The sequence below is a fragment of the Agelaius phoeniceus genome, chromosome 3 (assembly GCF_051311805.1).
Source record: "Agelaius phoeniceus isolate bAgePho1 chromosome 3, bAgePho1.hap1, whole genome shotgun sequence".
Lineage (NCBI taxonomy): Eukaryota > Metazoa > Chordata > Aves > Passeriformes > Icteridae > Agelaius > Agelaius phoeniceus.
Window position 1 is genome coordinate 97,205,989 of NC_135267.1, and position 17,942 is coordinate 97,223,930.

The window sequence follows — 17,942 nt, forward strand, 5'->3', positions numbered from 1 at the left end:
CTTTGATTGCTTGCCTTTATTTTACCACCATTTATACAGCATTCACCAAAATAAACTTGTCTGTAGAGCTTGGATATTCCCATTTCAGTGAACTGTGTAGGTAACTAAAAGAAAGAGAGGAGATAGACGATTTTAGAAGATTTTTTTTCTTTTTTGGCAGTTTAGACTCAAACCTGAAAAATTAGGAAGTGTTCTCAAGGCATTTCCTCTTCTCATATTTCAGCAAACATATTTTTTACCTCTATTCTTCAGGGATTTTATTCCTGAGCTATGGCATTTTACAGCCTAGTACAGCTGTCATTAATTAATGCTTTAGTTCTCCTACAGTACTCTAAATGACAAGATCTGTGGAACATAATCCAGCCTAAGAGACAGCAACATAAAATACCTACATTATCACAAAACATTCTTTTATTTTCCATTTATCAGCAGTTAAACCCAACAAGATGCTTACCCAAGTCCATATCCATTGCTTACAGAAGACATTTGGATCTCTAATGATTAGCATCTGATTCCTTTTACAACCATCAAAATGCACTTAAAACATTAAAATGGAAATTTCATTTTACCTAGGATTTGAGGTAAGATAGGCACATAAGCAATTTAAGTTCTGCAAGGATAGATATACAAGCTGCGGAAATAAAAAGCCACCACTAAAAGGTCCCAACTTTTTCTTTAAAGAAAGAGGAAATAGGAACCAAACTTTTTTTTCAAACCCCTCACCTTTTTAACTGATGGTGAACTCCAGCTCACTTCATTTAAGGATCTAATTAATCAGGAATGTCATGTGTTCTACAGCTGAAATATTTGTTCCTGATTTGAGAAAATAATGGAACATCAAAGAGTGGTAAGAAAACTCAGCTCTTGGAAGCTAATAATACACAGCTCTTATTTTACCAGTGATTTCTGCTCAACCTAAGGGTGAGCATAAGAGAATTAAATGACTTCTATATAATACCACTAGCTGGTTTTTTGGGGGTTTTTAACAGATACTTAAAGGCAGCCCCAGTACATAAATATGTCTCCCTACTTGGAGTAATGGAACCCAGGCCACAGTAAGCCCAGTGCTACCCAACACCTGGTTTTCTGGGCTATTCATAGAGATGATCTTTGAAGCAGCAATAATATGACCCATTTTAGAATGACTGAGAATTTGGCTCAACTTCCTTGCCCCTCCCAAAGCTGCAGTTGTTAAAGTTTCAAGTAATGGAATCCAGTAGCATGAAATACTACATTTATTTTGCTTAGACACACACAAACACTCGCACACACATGGTCATCATAATTTCCTACGACATGTAAGAGAAGAAAACTCTCATACATAATATTCTAAAGGTTGAATATTTGGCTACCAACTTTTTCCAAAATAGCTATTAAAGCTGTAATCGAAAGTGTTCCAGGCCACAGTGTTGGGTGGTTAAATTACACACTGAGGGGGAGATGGGCTGTGAACACTCAATGTGAGCTTTATTTACTCCAAAAATTCTTTCATTAGGAAAACCCAAGACAGGCAACTCAAATTTATAATAAGAAAGTGCTCTTTTTTTTCTATTGAACTGACCATTTTGGAAACTCAAAGGGTTCCAAGCATACTATTAATTTTTTACAATGTCAGCATGCTTTTTATAAACTGTTCGGTTTTTTTGGTTTTTTGGGTTTTTTTTTTTTTTTCTGAATTTTAACAGTCATCCATTTTGGAAATATTTTATACCCCAGAGGAAAGGTTTTGCTTTCCCTGAAGTGGGGAACAGTATCATATTTAAGCCATATGATCTATTTTTAAAAATGCTGTAAATATGGACCAAGCTCTTTCCAAATTGTTCACATTATAAACAGCGCCTAGCAAGGGCTGTGTTTGGTTTTGTTCTTAAAGGGGATTTCTTTCCTGGATTTCCTATGCAAGTGCCAGGGTGAAGGCTCAGCACTGCTTCAGCTTCATGTCGGCTGGGACGACTCTGGCACAGAGGGCCACGTGGGTGGACATATCTCCATTTCCTTGTGACTGCCTTCTATGCAAGTGATCCAGAGCCCACTGAAGCTTTCCAGTAGCTTTTCCAGCAAGGGCAGTAAGCTCTGATCAAGCCATCTGGATAGACATACAGTCAGGGAAGATGCTCCAGCAGGCAGTAACTTTGGAGAAATTGGGTCTGCCCCTTGGGACTGACTTTGATCCTGTTTCTGCAGTATCAGATTTGACGGCCATCCTGAGTCACAGATAAGATTTAAAACATGTCTGTCAGTTGTTTCCTCCCTTTCTTCCTTGAACCATCTCAACCTGAAGAAAACCATGGAGGATATTGTTCTGGATCTTTAAGTTTGAAAGGTCACACCTTTATAACCTACTCTGTTACAGTGGAAATTAAAACACGAGGACTGCAGTCTTTCAAAATTCACTGAACCTTTCAAGAAGTTTGCGTCCCACCTCATCCCTATAATTCTATGCTTTCAACTTTGAATGTTTCAAAGACAATGTTTCATGCCATGTAACAAATAAATTACAGCTCTTCCCTGTTTTACAGGTTTTCTTTGTTGCTTTTTAAGGTGGGTTCATGGTAACCAGAGTTCTTAGAGGAAGATACACCCATCCTTTTCTAACTGCTTCCACCACCTCCAAAACACATTAAACCACATTCCCAGAGAGAGTAATTGCACACAAAGAGCACGAGCTGCAGGGAAGGAGTTGCTCAGCCACTGTGGGTTTTGTTGGACAGCAATTCAGCTCTGCCAGGCTGCCTCCAAGCAGCCTGGGCTCATGATCTCCTGGGTTCCTGGGTTTTAGACCTCCCCCTCGAATGTCCCCTTTACCCTTGCCATAATTTAATGGGGGTATGAGTCCTCATCTTTGAGATAGAAATTCTTTACAGGACTTTTTCATTTTATTTTATTTAGAGGTGGCATATAGAAGGCACAGCCTGACAAAGGGATAGGGCTGAAGAATTCAGTAGCTCTCCAGAGAAATCAGTTACAGGCCTGGGACTACTCACTACTAACCCAAAGGAATTAATCTCCTTCTTTCACATACACAAGCCTTATGCAGAGCCTAGGTAATAACATAATTGCAACCACACTTCACATGCACATTACCATCTGCCCTTCTCTGACAGAAGTTCTTCCTCAGGGTTATGTGAAAAGGAAAAAAATTATTAGCAGGGAACAAAAACATATCAGTAAAGAATAAGGCTTGCTTCCTTATTAGAGAGACTCTGTCCTCCCCTCCCTCTTTATTCCAGTACATACAGAACTATAAAACACAGAAATGTTCACAGGATATTAAGTATTAAAGCGCTGATGTCAGCAAGCCAACAAAAATGCGAAGGACAATATACAGAAGTGTTACTGGGACTACCACTGTAAAGTATTCATTTTATGGCAGATTTTAAAGTTAACCCAAAAAATGGCAAGCACATAAATTGTTAGATTAACTAAATTACATTAATTCCATACATTCTGCTCCATCAGAAACAATTTCTTAGCAACATCAGACAGAAATACAGCTGAGTCCTGACATATTTATAATAAGCACCAACAGCCTTCATGTTTTGCTATTCTTCTTCATCACCTTGCTAACAACTTAAATATTTTATAATGTTAACCAGGCCCAGACAGGCATGGAGACAAGAAACTGATTATATATATATAAAATATGCAAAGAGTTATTCAGTTGGTAACATTCGTACCCTGTAGTTTCTTCAGGTTATTTTACCAGCTGGGCTTCTCCCTTGTTCTTAGGGAAATAGCAAAATCCCTGCTTGCCTTTGACATCAGGAGCTTGTTTACTACCAATCTAAACTTTGCATGATGTCATTGATAGTGCATTGTCATTACAGACACAACACCAGACATTCTCACTAAGGAGTCTGTGTACGTGTACATGGTCATTTGTGTGTATAAATAAGTGACAAAGAGACAGAAAATGTGTGTGCAGTCTTCTCAGAGCAAACAAACTGGGAATCCTAGCATTTTTAATCCCTGAAATGTGTGCAGTGCACAAGGATTGACCTGTGGGCGAGTTGATGTAGAAACAGCACATTCCTCACTCTTTCCTAGAAAAATCCTGCCAAAAACCTTACTAAATGGTGCAGAACACTTTTTTCTTTCAATTGGCCCCCAAGGAGTCACAAGTAAGAAACAGAGAGACAAAGGAAGGTAGAAAGAAAGCATCTATGCACTGCATGTTCAAAAGTGCATTTATGAAAATTAAAAAAGGAAGGAGGTGGGGGAAGAGTGGTTTACAGTTTGGTTGTTTTATCCCTTGAGTGCCATTTAATGTTCCAGGCTGCGTGTATCTGGGACCATGCCAGGTGTTTCATGTCCTTTCCACAGTGTGGCTGAACATTCCTGCTAATGGCCAGATCCTCTCAGACCTAAACTTGCTGACTCTTCCAGGTAAGAAATAACATTCAAGAAGGTGTTAGTGATGCAGGCTGAGCAGGAGTGCTGCAACACAGGATTTGTGCAGAGCAGGCTCTGCCCTCTGCTCACTGCTGAAGAACTAAAATTCTAGTTGAGGAATGAAAGGTGAGATCCTGCTGTGCAACACACACATCCTCAGCAGCCTTTTTCTTTCTTACAGGGGGTCATATGGACAGTGAGGAACACTACCAATGTTTCTATGGAGGGATTCAGATCTTAGGCTCAGCACAGTCTTCAGGGGTCAAAGGAAAAAAGTTCTCTGTAAAGCAACAAACTGGGCATTGACCTGCTGACTGACCACCTGACTGCAGCCAGAGTACCTCTTAAATATTGTTTTGTGTTTGACATCCTCAGGTCTCTGTTGTTCCTTTACCATAATCTCTCTTGGGTTCTGTTTAATGTGGAGAAAGCGCATCACAGTTTTCAGGGTAAAGGTAAATGCAATTCTCTCCCATGGAAGAGTTGAACAGGACAATTCCTGGACCCACAGCAAACATGTTCCTGCTATATACATTTCAAAATATGTTGTGATGGTCTTGTTGCTTCCCTTAAACAGCTGGACACAGTTCACTTAATAACCTCTCTCTCTACAATGTGCTTAATGTTTCCTGATAACACAACTTTTTTTCTTTGTTGCTTTAACTTTGACTGTAGTGGCCTATGTTTTAAATTTACCACTAATGTTACTACTATAACAAACAGGGCATGAGACTGACATCTTCTGGACATCAAGACATGTAAAACTCCCACTTTTCATTTGTCTTTATGTTTGGCCTGTTTTCCCAAGAAATAAGGAAAATACTTGATCTGCATTTCTTGTCTCTAACTAAGATATGTCCACAGAAGGAAAAAATTGGAATCTTTGTTTTTAATTGCAATTGCATACCATACTTTCAAACTGTTTCCCTTACTTGGCAATAAGTTTCAATGTTTAGGTTATTTTCTTGCATCTATTTTTCTCAGCACTGGAAAAATATGGTCCTCTTAGCTCCTAAGAAACTAAAGATGGTTTTTGTTCCTGTGTTTGCCTTGAATACCTAGGACTATGCAGAAGCTGCTCTTTTCCTATATAATGATATAGTATTTCAAGGGTAATCCCCTGGAAAAGACACTGAGTAAATGACAAATAAACCCAGCAAGAAAAGACCATGGTGCATATGCTGCCCAAACTTTCCCTCACCTTCTCCAGCCCCCTCAACAGCAAATCCCCGCTAAACCCCAGAGATCAACATGAAGCATATGTGAAAGCAATAACTTGCTCTGGTGAATTGATGTCTTTATGCTACCCTTTAAATCAGATAAATCAGTCAAACAAATAATGTAAATCTAAATTAAACCAGTTGGACAACGCCTAGAAAAGCCCAGTGTTCCTGGAAGTGCTGAAATAACATTTCCTACCAGCCAGCAAAAGATTAAAAAAAAAAAATCCAACTGGGGCAGTGTGGCAACCTTATTTACAGAAAATAGCTGGGATTTTTTAAATACTCTCCAAACTAATATTTGTTTTTAATGCGCTGCTGTCTTTCAATCTGGCACACATTTAGCTGGAGGAATTGCCATACCAACACTCAGGAGCCAAAACCAGAACATTTTAGTAGCTAATTAGAGCAGTGTCACACAGTCCCACAGCATCATAGGTGGGTCTGTAATGCTGCTGAAGCAAGGACAGGCTTCTGCCCCAGTTCCACCCACCCTTATTCACAGTGACCCCTATAATTATAATTATCCTACAGTGTTTGGTGAATTAGCCCTTCAAGTGGCATATCTACTCCCTCTCAGTTTCCTCTAAAGACCTTGAGCTATGTTATGTGGTGCCCTTGGCAGCGTTTTCTTGTGTCCAGTCACTTTCTGGTGATATATAAAGTAAGAAATTTAAAAAAATATATCTATATATCACCAGTACCATGTGTGTGGCAACCCCACACAGATGCTGGCAAATGCAAGAAAACCAAACATGCCCTTTAAACATGGTAATACTCCATGATGCCATGTGGAAATTGTATGGCTTAGCATGCAAAGGCTACAGCAGGAGAATTTGCAGTCAGGGGAAAAATAAAAGGAAGAATTTTTAAAAAAAATTTTAAAAGTGCTTCTATTCATTTCCAGTATTATTTAAAAACACAGATTTGAACATCTGAGAATAAATCAGAAACTCATAGAATGGTCTGGTTTGGAAGGAACTTTCAAGATCATCTATTTTCAGCTCCTTAGCATGGGCAGGGACACTTTCGACTAGACCAGGTTCCTCAAACCTGTCTAAGAACACTTCCAGGAATGGGCCATCCAGAGCTTCTCTGGGAAGCTTGTGCCAGTGCCTCACCACCCTCACAGGGAAAAATTTACTCCTAATATCTGCTGTCAGAATGGTTGCCATTAACTTCCAAGACATTTCAAAAATCAAGGGTGGTCTTGCTGCTAAATCACAGGACTGGGAAACAAGCCTGCTTCCAGAAAATGCCAAAACTTCCCTCTGATCCTCATAAAGTGCTTTAACCTTCCAGCTCTCTTGACTTCCAGCTTTCACACAGATAAAATACCTAACCCATTTTAGGCCTGCCTATCCTCAATCTCTTCCAGAAGGGATTTCTGAATGTCCCTGAGCCATGCTAGCAGTGTTCTTTGAGGGCTAGCACAGAAATGTTCTAGTTGGAAGTCCAAATAATTAGTAAAACTGAAGGGGTTTTGTCAGCTGAACATTGATATTTTTGTGAGGCTTTCTGTAGCTGTGAGCTGCCAAATGGTCCTATTTTGCAAAACTTCAGTGAGAATTTCATGAACATTAAACCCAAATCATCAGGTCAAATGCAGTTCTCATTTGGTAAACACTGAGCACCACTAGAATAAATACATACAAAATGCAACAAGAATATGGCGAAGTTCAAGAAATATACCCAAAAAAGGGGGGTTTTGTGCTAGAAAGTGTGTAATAGCTAAACTTTACATTTGAAATGCTGGTCTCCTGTGAACTCAGTAGATATTTTCCGTATGTCCATGTGTTGGAAGTTTCATAAAATGCTGAGCACGTATATTTAAAATAGCTCTGACAATGTATTAAAAAGCTCTAAAATATTATTACATGGCCAACTTCCATGTTTTTTAAAATCCATGACATGACACAATGTATTTTATGTGTGGAAATATACATCATAAATATTGGCCAATGTCATAATATTTTTAATGTTTTATATGTTGTCAAATCTGCTTTAAACACAGTATGTGTGCTATACATTTACTGAAACATAACTCAGAGAGATGCAGGAAATCAACTATATTCTTTTTCCATGTGGGTTTACCATATATTTTATGATTTTGTTGCTTCTTATTGTACCAAGCTTTTTTTTTCTTTTTTCCTTCTTTCTCTTGCCTTTTTTCTTTCTTGCTTGGTTTTTTGCTGATGTCCTTTGTCTTCTTTCCCTGCTTTTTCTTATTTTTGTTTTCTTGTTCTTTTTCTTGCTTTTCTTGAACCAGGCAAATGTTGCTTGTTAAACAAGAAGAGACTTCATAACTTTCTGTTGTTCACTTTTCTTTGAGCTATGCCCATGAACCAAGTGGCTCCAAGTCATCTACAGGTATGATTAAATTGACCTTGTCTTTAAAAACCAGGGAAATCGTTGCCTTTCCTAAAGCTCCTGCAGTGTAAGAGCTCCATCCACATCAGCCCGTCTGTAGGGCCAACAGAACATTTTATGATGCCTTGGGACAAGGCAAGTACCAGCAGAGAAGCTGAAGTCCTGCAAGCTCAAAAAAATAATTTTCTTTTTATGTCAATGCTATTGCAATGCAATCAAACCCTACAAGGCAGGGCAAAAGTTCAGCACATCCAAGGTGTTGTGTCCCTGGGCTGGTGGTTGTCACCTCCTGACTTCCAAGAGGCCTGGCCAGCTCAGGTGTGGACTGGCCAGGTGTTGTCACTGCCACTTTCTGGTGACTACCCCAACATCAGCGGACACTACAAATTATTTAAGCACAGAGTTTCCCTGATCTTCATTCATTTCACTGACCCACGATGTGATTGTGCCCTTAGGAGCACAATCTCCCACATCCAAAGGCAAAATAATAATGCAGAGTGGAAGAGTTCCATCAGCAAGGAATGCTATGAGACAATTTTCTTAAGAAGGATGCCCCAAAAGAGCTACGTTATTACAGTTGTAGGCTGAAATCTTGACCCCAGAGGTAGACAGGAAAATCCTCAGAGTTCAAAAGGCAAAAGGTTTTACCTCTACACTTCTTCCTTATCAGACATGATCATGAGTTTCTACTGCAAACACCTTCATACAAAAAATGCCCAGCAAAGAGGGAGCAACAAGCAGGTCACAGAGATGACGTTTTGAAAATGCTTTACGAGAAAAAGAATATATATGTAATTAATGACGTTCTTAGGGTGAAAGAGAATGGTGGAGTAGTGACCAAAAAAAAACCCAACCACAAAAAGAATGAGAAAAGAACTCAAAATATTTTAAAATGTTGTTTCATGGGTTTTATTTTATTTTTTCAGGTTTTTCCCTTTCCTTTTTTTATTCTTCCTGCATTTTCACTTTAGAAATGGAAGGGAAGCTTAATTAAAACAAGTTGTTCTGCAAGCAGCAGAACTAATGAAACCTTGTTTCCTGTGGGTTTTTGTCCTGTATCCCCTGCTGTCATAACCTTAGCTCCATTCTTATATCCTCTATGGCTGCCCTTGCAGGTCCCCAAAACAATCACTCAAATTCCCACACTCCCTATAGTTCCCACCATGTTCCTAAAATTCACACTCTAGACATGTGCTGTCATGTCCCCAGGTCCTTCCTAAACCCCTGGCTTTCTCAGAAGTTGTAACAACTTCATTATCCCTGTGACTGGCCCCAAGCCAGATTGCTCACGTTTCTTTAAAACTGGTATTTAATCTTCACTCCAGTATCTTCCATTAATCTTAGTGTCACCTTATAATGTTAGATGTGCAAAAGAAACATGAGAAACTACTAATGTGAATGAAAATATAGGAAATGCATTCCAGATTAACACTCCATAAGGGTTCACATCTATACTTCGACCTGTTAAATATTTAACTCTGAAAAAATGTTGCAACTGCATTGGCACAGACAGCCCAGCTTGTGATCCAGGCCATGGGCCTGCTGTGTAAATTACTAATGGATTCCCTGACAGGGGTAGGAAACCTGGAAAGCAAAGCCTGGGAATTCAGTAGGTGGGCATCAGGCAATAAATCAATAAATAAATATTTCAAACAGAAAAGTGCTTATTTTTCTGCAGAAGCAATAACCCAGAGCTGAAGACCCCCCCCCCCCCCATGCTCTGTGTCTGAAGTGTGCAATGAGATTCCTGGGATCACCAAGATATGGACCAGATGATGAGTCTGGGTGTCCTGGCCAGGGACATTTAGGAGATGCTGCTGGGCTGCCCAGATCAAATGGGCTACACTGCCTTCTCCCCTGGTTTTGCTTCTGAAGAAAATGCAGCCATGCAGCATCAACCCAACCCCATCAGCATGGCTTTTCCTCAGGAATTGGAAGGATTTTATGCATTCCACCTTCACAGACTGGATAGTTGTTGAACCTGAGTGCAGATATTCAGCCCCTTCCAAAAACCCAGACCTTTTCAGGTGTTTCTCCTCAGTCATCCAAAAATCACAGAGACTGGCAGGCATTGGTCACTTGTGGAATACTCTGGATGGGAAGGAAGGTGCCTGAGCAGGATCAGCCTAAACATCTGAAGTGTGTCCTCACCCCTTACCTTCTTTCCATTAATTTACTTTACTCTGCTTTCTAAGATACCTTTTCATGAGCCAAAAGTTACTTCAGTCAAGTTAGGGAAAAAAAGTGCATAAAAATATGAGAGAGAGATAGCACATTTTTAAATGCATTTCTCCTCTTCTGTCAGGAACACATTCTTTACAGTGTGGGCCAGTAATTCTGAAATGGGATAGGAGAAAGCAAAGGTAGGAGCAGTTTTATTCTGGGAGGTGGTCAAGGCAAAAAGGAAGAATAAATAAAGAAACTACAGATTTAAGAAATACTAACTAAATATAATTGCTGTATCTACAGAGGAGATGCTATAATTAGCAGAAAAGGCAGTTTTGCTGAAAAGAGCCAGCTGAGACAGTATGGGAACCAAAATGAGTGCCACCAACCAAAAGCATGAGTGAATGTAGGAAATATTTGTGAAGTCTCCTACAAGAGACTTCACATTAAGCCATCTAAAGCAAGTGTCCAGAAATACTGTGGAGGAAGGAAACAAAAAATCTTTGAATTTTTTTTGAGAAAGAGTACTCTCGTCAGCCTTGCTAGAAAGTTATTTCATTTCTTTAGGGAAAGACAAAAATATTATGTTTCTAAGATATGATCCTTGGTTCATTTTTTATTGCACAAGTTAGCTGAAGACACTTGGATCTAAAACATATTTCATTTTTCCATAAGTAGCATTCTAGCTAAAAATGGTCCCTCTACATCCACAGGGAATGTTTCATTGTTCTCTAATAATGAAATCCATGGACAGATAGCAGTGATCAGTGTACAGTTCAACAGTTCTTTTAAAGGGTGAGTTTTCCCAGTACAGCAGCTTGGTATAAATTCGAGAGAGACAACATGAAGACAGACAACAGCAATTCTGCAGTTAGGGGTGGAAGGAGGAAAACGGCCTTCCATCTGAGCCTCAGAGGGGCACCTCGCTCCCAACAGGATAAAGACATGATTCCTGACTGCCCAGAGAGAAAAGTGCAGGGAAAAACCGAACCTGGCTAATTGCACTTGAAAAGAGAGCAATTGCAAATAACCTGGGTGCACAGTTCAGAGGTCTGGTTCCTCCAAACTCTCCCCAGGTACTTTGGTACAGCAGGAACAATTACAGCTGCAGTGAGAGCAAGAGTGCAGGGAAAGAGGTAAGAGAGGGACTGCCAAAAATAACCATCCCTAAGCTGCAGAAGAAGTGATTGAGAAAACAGTCGGGGCTCTAACATGCAGTCCTGTGTCCAAGTCCCAAACAGAGCAGTGAGTGTGGACTTCAAACTGCAGAGCTCTTCGTGGTGGGGGAAAGACCCCAGCACCTCTTAGTTCTGGTACAAGTATACTTCCACTTGCCACATCTTATATCCTTCTGTAATTGCGTCCCAGTGAACCATGCCCACGCTGCATATGTACTTCCCAGCCTGCCCATATGCTTCTTAAGTGGTGAGCTCATCTAAATCACCCCTCTCATTTACCTCCTACAGAAACTATTCATGGCCAGTCTATTTCTGTCCTGACCAGATCGTTGGTGCTCCACAGGACTTTGTGGAGCCAAACCTACCAAGATAATTGTCAGATTTAGAACTGGTTGTGAAAAGCTCTTCCCAAGAATATTTATTTGGTTAAAAGAATCCCAGAGATTCTCAAATTCCTGTGAACAGCAGGTGATTGTTTTTGCCAACATGCAGCCTGGATTCTTATGACAGCTTTTTACACAGCTGTAAGCACCAGGCATGTTAGCCTCTCTGAGGCCATGCTTGTGCCAGTCCGTATCGGGCTGACAAAAGCTGATAAGCAAACCCAAAGGGAACTCAAAATATCTTAGAAGTCATGTACAGGTTTACTCATGTCCAGAAGTATTCAGCACACACAGTAGGAGAACAAATTGTCAAAGATGCCCATGGCCGAATTTCCAAGAACTCAGTTTCCCCTGCAGAAGGCAGATATTCTAAACATTTCCTAGGTCTCTAAATAATGGGCTGAACTTTTAGGCTACATCAACCCAAGCAGCTGAGGTAATTTGACTGTGTGGCCACTCATCTAAATATCCAAAGAGGTGCAAGGTCCCTGTGAAAAATCACTTCTAAAATGTTCTTGTTTCAAACACTTAACAATGGGATATGAAAAGGTGAAAGAGGCTCAGCTCTTTCCAACACACGTTCAGAGGTGGTCACTAACAGAATTCAAAGTCTCTCTGATTCAAGGCAGTATGTATGTCTGTATTTAGGATTTTCTCTTAAATTCATTTTGGTGGAGGACATCAGCGTTCCGCCTGGATGTGTGAATGGTGTAGGTAGGATTAATTGACATTGTCAAAATTTTAAAGGCAGCATGAATTTTAATGAAGGAGAACTAGAATAGAAAGTCTTGTTCACATACGGACTTCTTGTCCTCACATGACACCTGCCATGGTATGAGAGCTGGAACAGAGCACCAGCTTTCTCATCCTTCTGTTCTTTTCCTTGCAGAGTAAAAGCAAAAAGAGACAATCAGATACGTCACTACACAGTGTTTGGGTGGAGAAGATAGTAACAGATAGTAGCTGATAATATTTAATAGAATCTTTTTAATGGATTGATAGGTGGGCTTTGAAGGCTGCCTGTTCTAAAAGACTGAAACATTTGGAGTGGTCCAATGGGACACAGCTATGGACTATGGAACAAAAGCACAGGAAGGAAAATTCAAGATAACCATCAGGAAAAACTTCTTAATTGTGTGATACACAGCCTAATACTGTGGAATAATCTTCTAACAGAAGAGGTGGAAGCCCAGCTGAATGAGTAATTTTAAAATTAGACTGTAGGAAACAATTCAGCATTGGCAAGGGGAATGGACAAGATGACCTCAGATTTCTATGATTCTGACGACAGAGAACAATAAAAACCACTGCACAGGTTCAGTCCCAGAGAGGATTGCAATGGGATAAATGGGATTTGCTATTAAAAAATGTAGATTGCAAAAGAGACTGTAAATGAGGGACAGTAGATGTAAGGAGAGATGAAGTCACCAGTGAGTTTAGAATGTGGACTTGGAGGCAATGATAGACAAAGTCTTAGGCAAGGAACATAAAATCGGATCAGAACAACTTCAAAGAGATAAAAGGCAGCAGACATTGAGGTAGGGAGTCTAGACAATTTTACATGGAATGCATTTGCACTTAGCAGGTGCTAGGTGTGCACAACTCTTATTCATTAAGAGCCAGCAAGTGTCAGGGCAAGGCCAGTTTTAATATTTAAAGATTATGTGGGAATTTCAGAGTGATGTCCAGATACTTGGAAATAGAGCAATGTGGACGTTGTGCTTCTGCTTCACAGCCATGCACATCTGCTGGTCTAACCAACATTTGCAACAAAAAAAGTCCCCACTCATTTGGCTAAAGGGCTCAGGCTGTGTGCATTTGCTTCTGAGCCAAGGTCATCACCAGCTCTTTTCTCATCCAGTTCTGACAATTAAACACACACAGATTTCCTTTTGCTCATGACAAGCATGAATCTTTGGTTCATTAGCATTTATTAGAGAATAAAGCACTGCAAGAAAGCCTAACATTTAGAATTCACCTTCATGCAGCACAGGTAACTAACAGTACATTTATTATCTACTGGGGAGCTGAAAATAGACATCAGCTTCACAACCAGTGCAAATGTTCGAATTATCTTTGTGAAACTGAAAACATTATGTATTTTGGCCATTTTGGGAAGGGTTGGAAGCCAAACTGTCCCAGTTTTTTGCAAGTGGATTTATGCTTTATAATTTTTCAAACCCATTTTGAAGCAGCTTCCAAACTGCACATTTGATGTGTGCTGTGTCACATGTCCTGAGGTATTATTGACTGGATGACTTTTTACTTTGTTGTGTAGCAAATGGCATGTCACAGACTCCTGTTCAAAGTTCATGAAAATTCCAAAATGCTGCAAAATTTCAAATAGAGGTTTTCATGAATATATAGTGAGCTTTGAAGTACTTGCAGAAAACAAATATTGTGGGCCTTCCCATCACTAACAGACACCAAGAAGATAATCAAATGAGAACAATTTATATATTGACCAATTTCTTCAAGTAGTTTCAAGACATAAAAACCAAAAAAGTATAAGGGCCTAAAAATGTTATGCAGTCCAGTTAAGAACTTAGAAGTGCATCTGAGAAGGATGAATTCCGATAGTAGCAGAAAGTAATGCCATCATAGCTGCTAAAGCACCTTCTTAAACTGTAAAAGTCACTCTACCCCATAGTGGGGAGTCCCTTATTGGTTTAGGCAACATGCTAACAGCATATGGGAAAGTTCATGCAAAATAGGAAGTCAGTTCCCAGGAAGAGTACAAAATGAAACTTAATTCAGGGAGAGGTGCATTTACTATATTTTTCTGTGTTCCTTTTCACTACCATGCTATTAGTAGCATTTGCAGGTATTCACTTCCAAAACAAAACAAGAAAGAACTTCCTAAAAGCATACATTATTAAATACTGTCATACAAGCAAAAATATGAAAAATTTTATGCTTTATCACAGAATCTATATTTTTGCAATATAACTTTTTCTGTCCTAAACTTCAATAGCTGAGAGAGAAACTAGCAAATTCACCTGCTATTAAATAGCTGTTAAGATGTGATTTATTGCTCCCTAAGCTCTTGATCCTCATATATTATCATGTTGCTATTTGTTATTGTTAGTTTTTCTGATTGCCATTATGAATGTATTTTACTTGATACCACAAATGCAGATAAAAGCTGCACAGCCTTTTATAATAAAGTCAGAAAAAGTCTTTTCAGACACTTTTCATCTTAACCACTGAACATTATTTTAGAATGTTTCCCTCAAGTAAGTAAAGTAATTTTGAAGGCACATGGATGAAGGAAGTTTGCTGCCATCAGCACAACTTAAAGTATCTTCTTTAAAATGCATTCTAAAAGAGTGTGTCACAAAACCAGGTATCAGTACGTAGAAAGTTGAAAGGAGGAGTTGAAAGAGGAACTGGAAAATACATGTTATTGTAGGACATTGAATGACTGAGGAAAAAGAGAAAGGCACAATATAAAAAAGCATAAGAAAAGGCATTATCTACAAGAAACAAACTCATGTTAAACAATAACTGGCATTCAAGGAGTTGTTGCTTGGTTTTATATATCATTTTTAAAAATGCAGGATTTTCTTATACAGTGCTTTAAAAAAAAAATAAATCAACTTTATCTTAAGGAGCCATCTTGAAATATTTTTGGGTCAACATAGGAATGAATTAATTTCACCATGGGGGTATACTGGCAAAATGAAGCTTAATTCATTCCCAAAAGTTCTTTGAGCTCTGATTTTGTAGAGTGTTTTCTCTCTTTTATACCAATTTGTAGTATGATGAGCCACTGGAACAAAAATGCTTGCTGCAATAACTAAGTTGTACTTGAGCTGAGATTTTTCTAGGATGACACAAGGTAAGGTCGTGATGTCACTGTTTTATTCAGCCCTTGAGCTGCCTGTTACATTACAGTGCAGTTGTTGCCACAGAGAATAATTTTAGTGGTCTAAACCTGATGTCTGAAGAGACATCCTGGAACCATAAGGTTCAAATATTGGCAGAGCAGAGCAAGTTCTTCACCTTTCTGTGGTAGCTTTGTTTTACTAGCTACTGTTAGTAGGCAGTTTGTTGAACAGGAGGCTTTAAACTCTGCCCTTAGAACCCAGAACTCGTGTGAAAATTAAAACTTCCTGGTTACTTTCCATGAGCCCACAAGACTGCTCCAGTGTCATGGGCCAAAGTTTCCCATTCATCCCTTTCTGGGTTTTATGCTGTTCATTTTCTGTCATCTGCTGTGGGGATGGATTTGTGTCAGCAATGCTGCACTGTGAGAAGTAAAGCACTGTGGGAGCCTTTGCAATGAAAACTGCTACACTGAAGTTAATCATAATTATCATTAACACATATGTGAGCCACTTCCAGTGTGTTCTGTCCAGACCACAGTTACAGCTGCAAAAGACTAACCAATTGACTTACAATTTATAATCCTGTTCTCAGCTCACTCTGCAGTGCTTGGGGACTGGTTAGTACCTCATGCATTTAATGCTCAAGACCTGTGGTGATATTGCCTATTATCATGATTTAACACTGACTAATACCCTGCTATTCCTGGCAATACCAGCTATTAGCTGAAAGTGAGAAAGGATTAAAAACATAGCTATGGCACTCACTGCTAGTTTCATGTTACTATGCAATGAATTCTGATGGTAAATACTCTAACATATTTTATATACTTTAAAAAAAATAAAATAAACCTTTCTGGCTAAAAACATATTTTTGCCCAATTAAGATATCTTCCACGTGGCCATACATTAACAATCTGGATGAGCCAAAAGAAATATACATAGAAGAATATGTCTTTGCACATACCTATGTGTATGTATGCAAACACAATGCCCATAATGCATTTATAGCAAGCGTCACCATGAGTACACTCAAGTGCTTCACTGACTGTATGCTCATGGGTCAGTACAGCCAGTGCTGAAACTCACTCTCAGGTGGAAAGCAGCACACATTCTGCACCAGCAGCTCTACACAGCTGTGTTTGCAGAAGGGGAAGCAAAGTCTTCCAAATTAAACTGTTGTAAAATTTAGATAGGCAAAATTCAACTACCAGAGTTGGACTTGGCTGGCATTCTGAGATCTTAATCCTTGCTCTTGCGAAAGATCCCATGTAACCCCTACAACCACAAATGAGGTGTATCTGGTTTTACATCTCATTCAGGAGACAGTAGCATCTGCATCCCAGCAGAGGCGTTCACCTTGCACAGTACTGCTCTGCCACAAGAACTTTAATAACACACTTTCCTGTTCTGTCTGTTTCTTCTAACTCCAAGGCTGTGTTGTTACCTTGCTTATCTGCAGTCTTACCCCCCAGTCCCACCACTTGTCACCCCTGATATCTTCAGAAAGTCCAACCAGTTGCAAGGCTACACATGGACTATTATAGGAGGATTTTATATGGAATGAGACAGGAGAGAAGATCTGACATCAGCTTTTACATGGTGGCAATAGTCCTCTTCACACAGAGCTGAGTCAGAAAAACAAGCCTTGCAGAACTGTGGAGAAAAAATGAAGGTGGATTAACCTGTACTCTGCTCTACATCTGGGAGTAATGAACATGCATGAAAGGAAGACAAGACAACATCGGTATTTTCTCAGAATGACAAATTCTTGAGCACTCCAAATTAGTTTAACTTTGAGGGGATACACACAAAACTGTGTATAACAATTATCTGCGAAGCTACTGCTTCTGAATTTGATACATGAAAGATATGTTGTTTCCAAATTAAAAGAAAGAAGAAAGTGTGGAAGACTTCCCAGATGACATAAAGTGTATGAAAAAATCTAAGCATGCTGGGAAGAGCCTGAGCCTGTTCAAAAGAAATGAACCTGCAGCCTCATTCATTAGGATGGCCAAAAGGACAAAAGGCCTTCGATGAACCCATGCCAGCAGAACTGGACTGTGGTGAGCAAACCTCCCCTGGAAATCAGGCAATCCAGACTGACACTTCCATTTACTCTAAAATATAAACTTGAGTTCAAATCACTCCAGAAAATATGACACAAGTCAGACTTCCACATACCCAAAATGCAGATATTGGACCTGCACAGTCGCAAAACATTCAAAGCTCTGATGCTGCAGAGTGTGGCACACACACCTGCTCACCAGCACAGGGAGTTTCTCAGCTTCCTGAGGATCTTAGGAATAAAACAAAATGCAATATTTGGGTTTTATCGCTGTAGAGTAAGAAATTACACAGACTCACTAGAAGGCTGGTTTGCACAGTATCTCACTTTACTTCAAA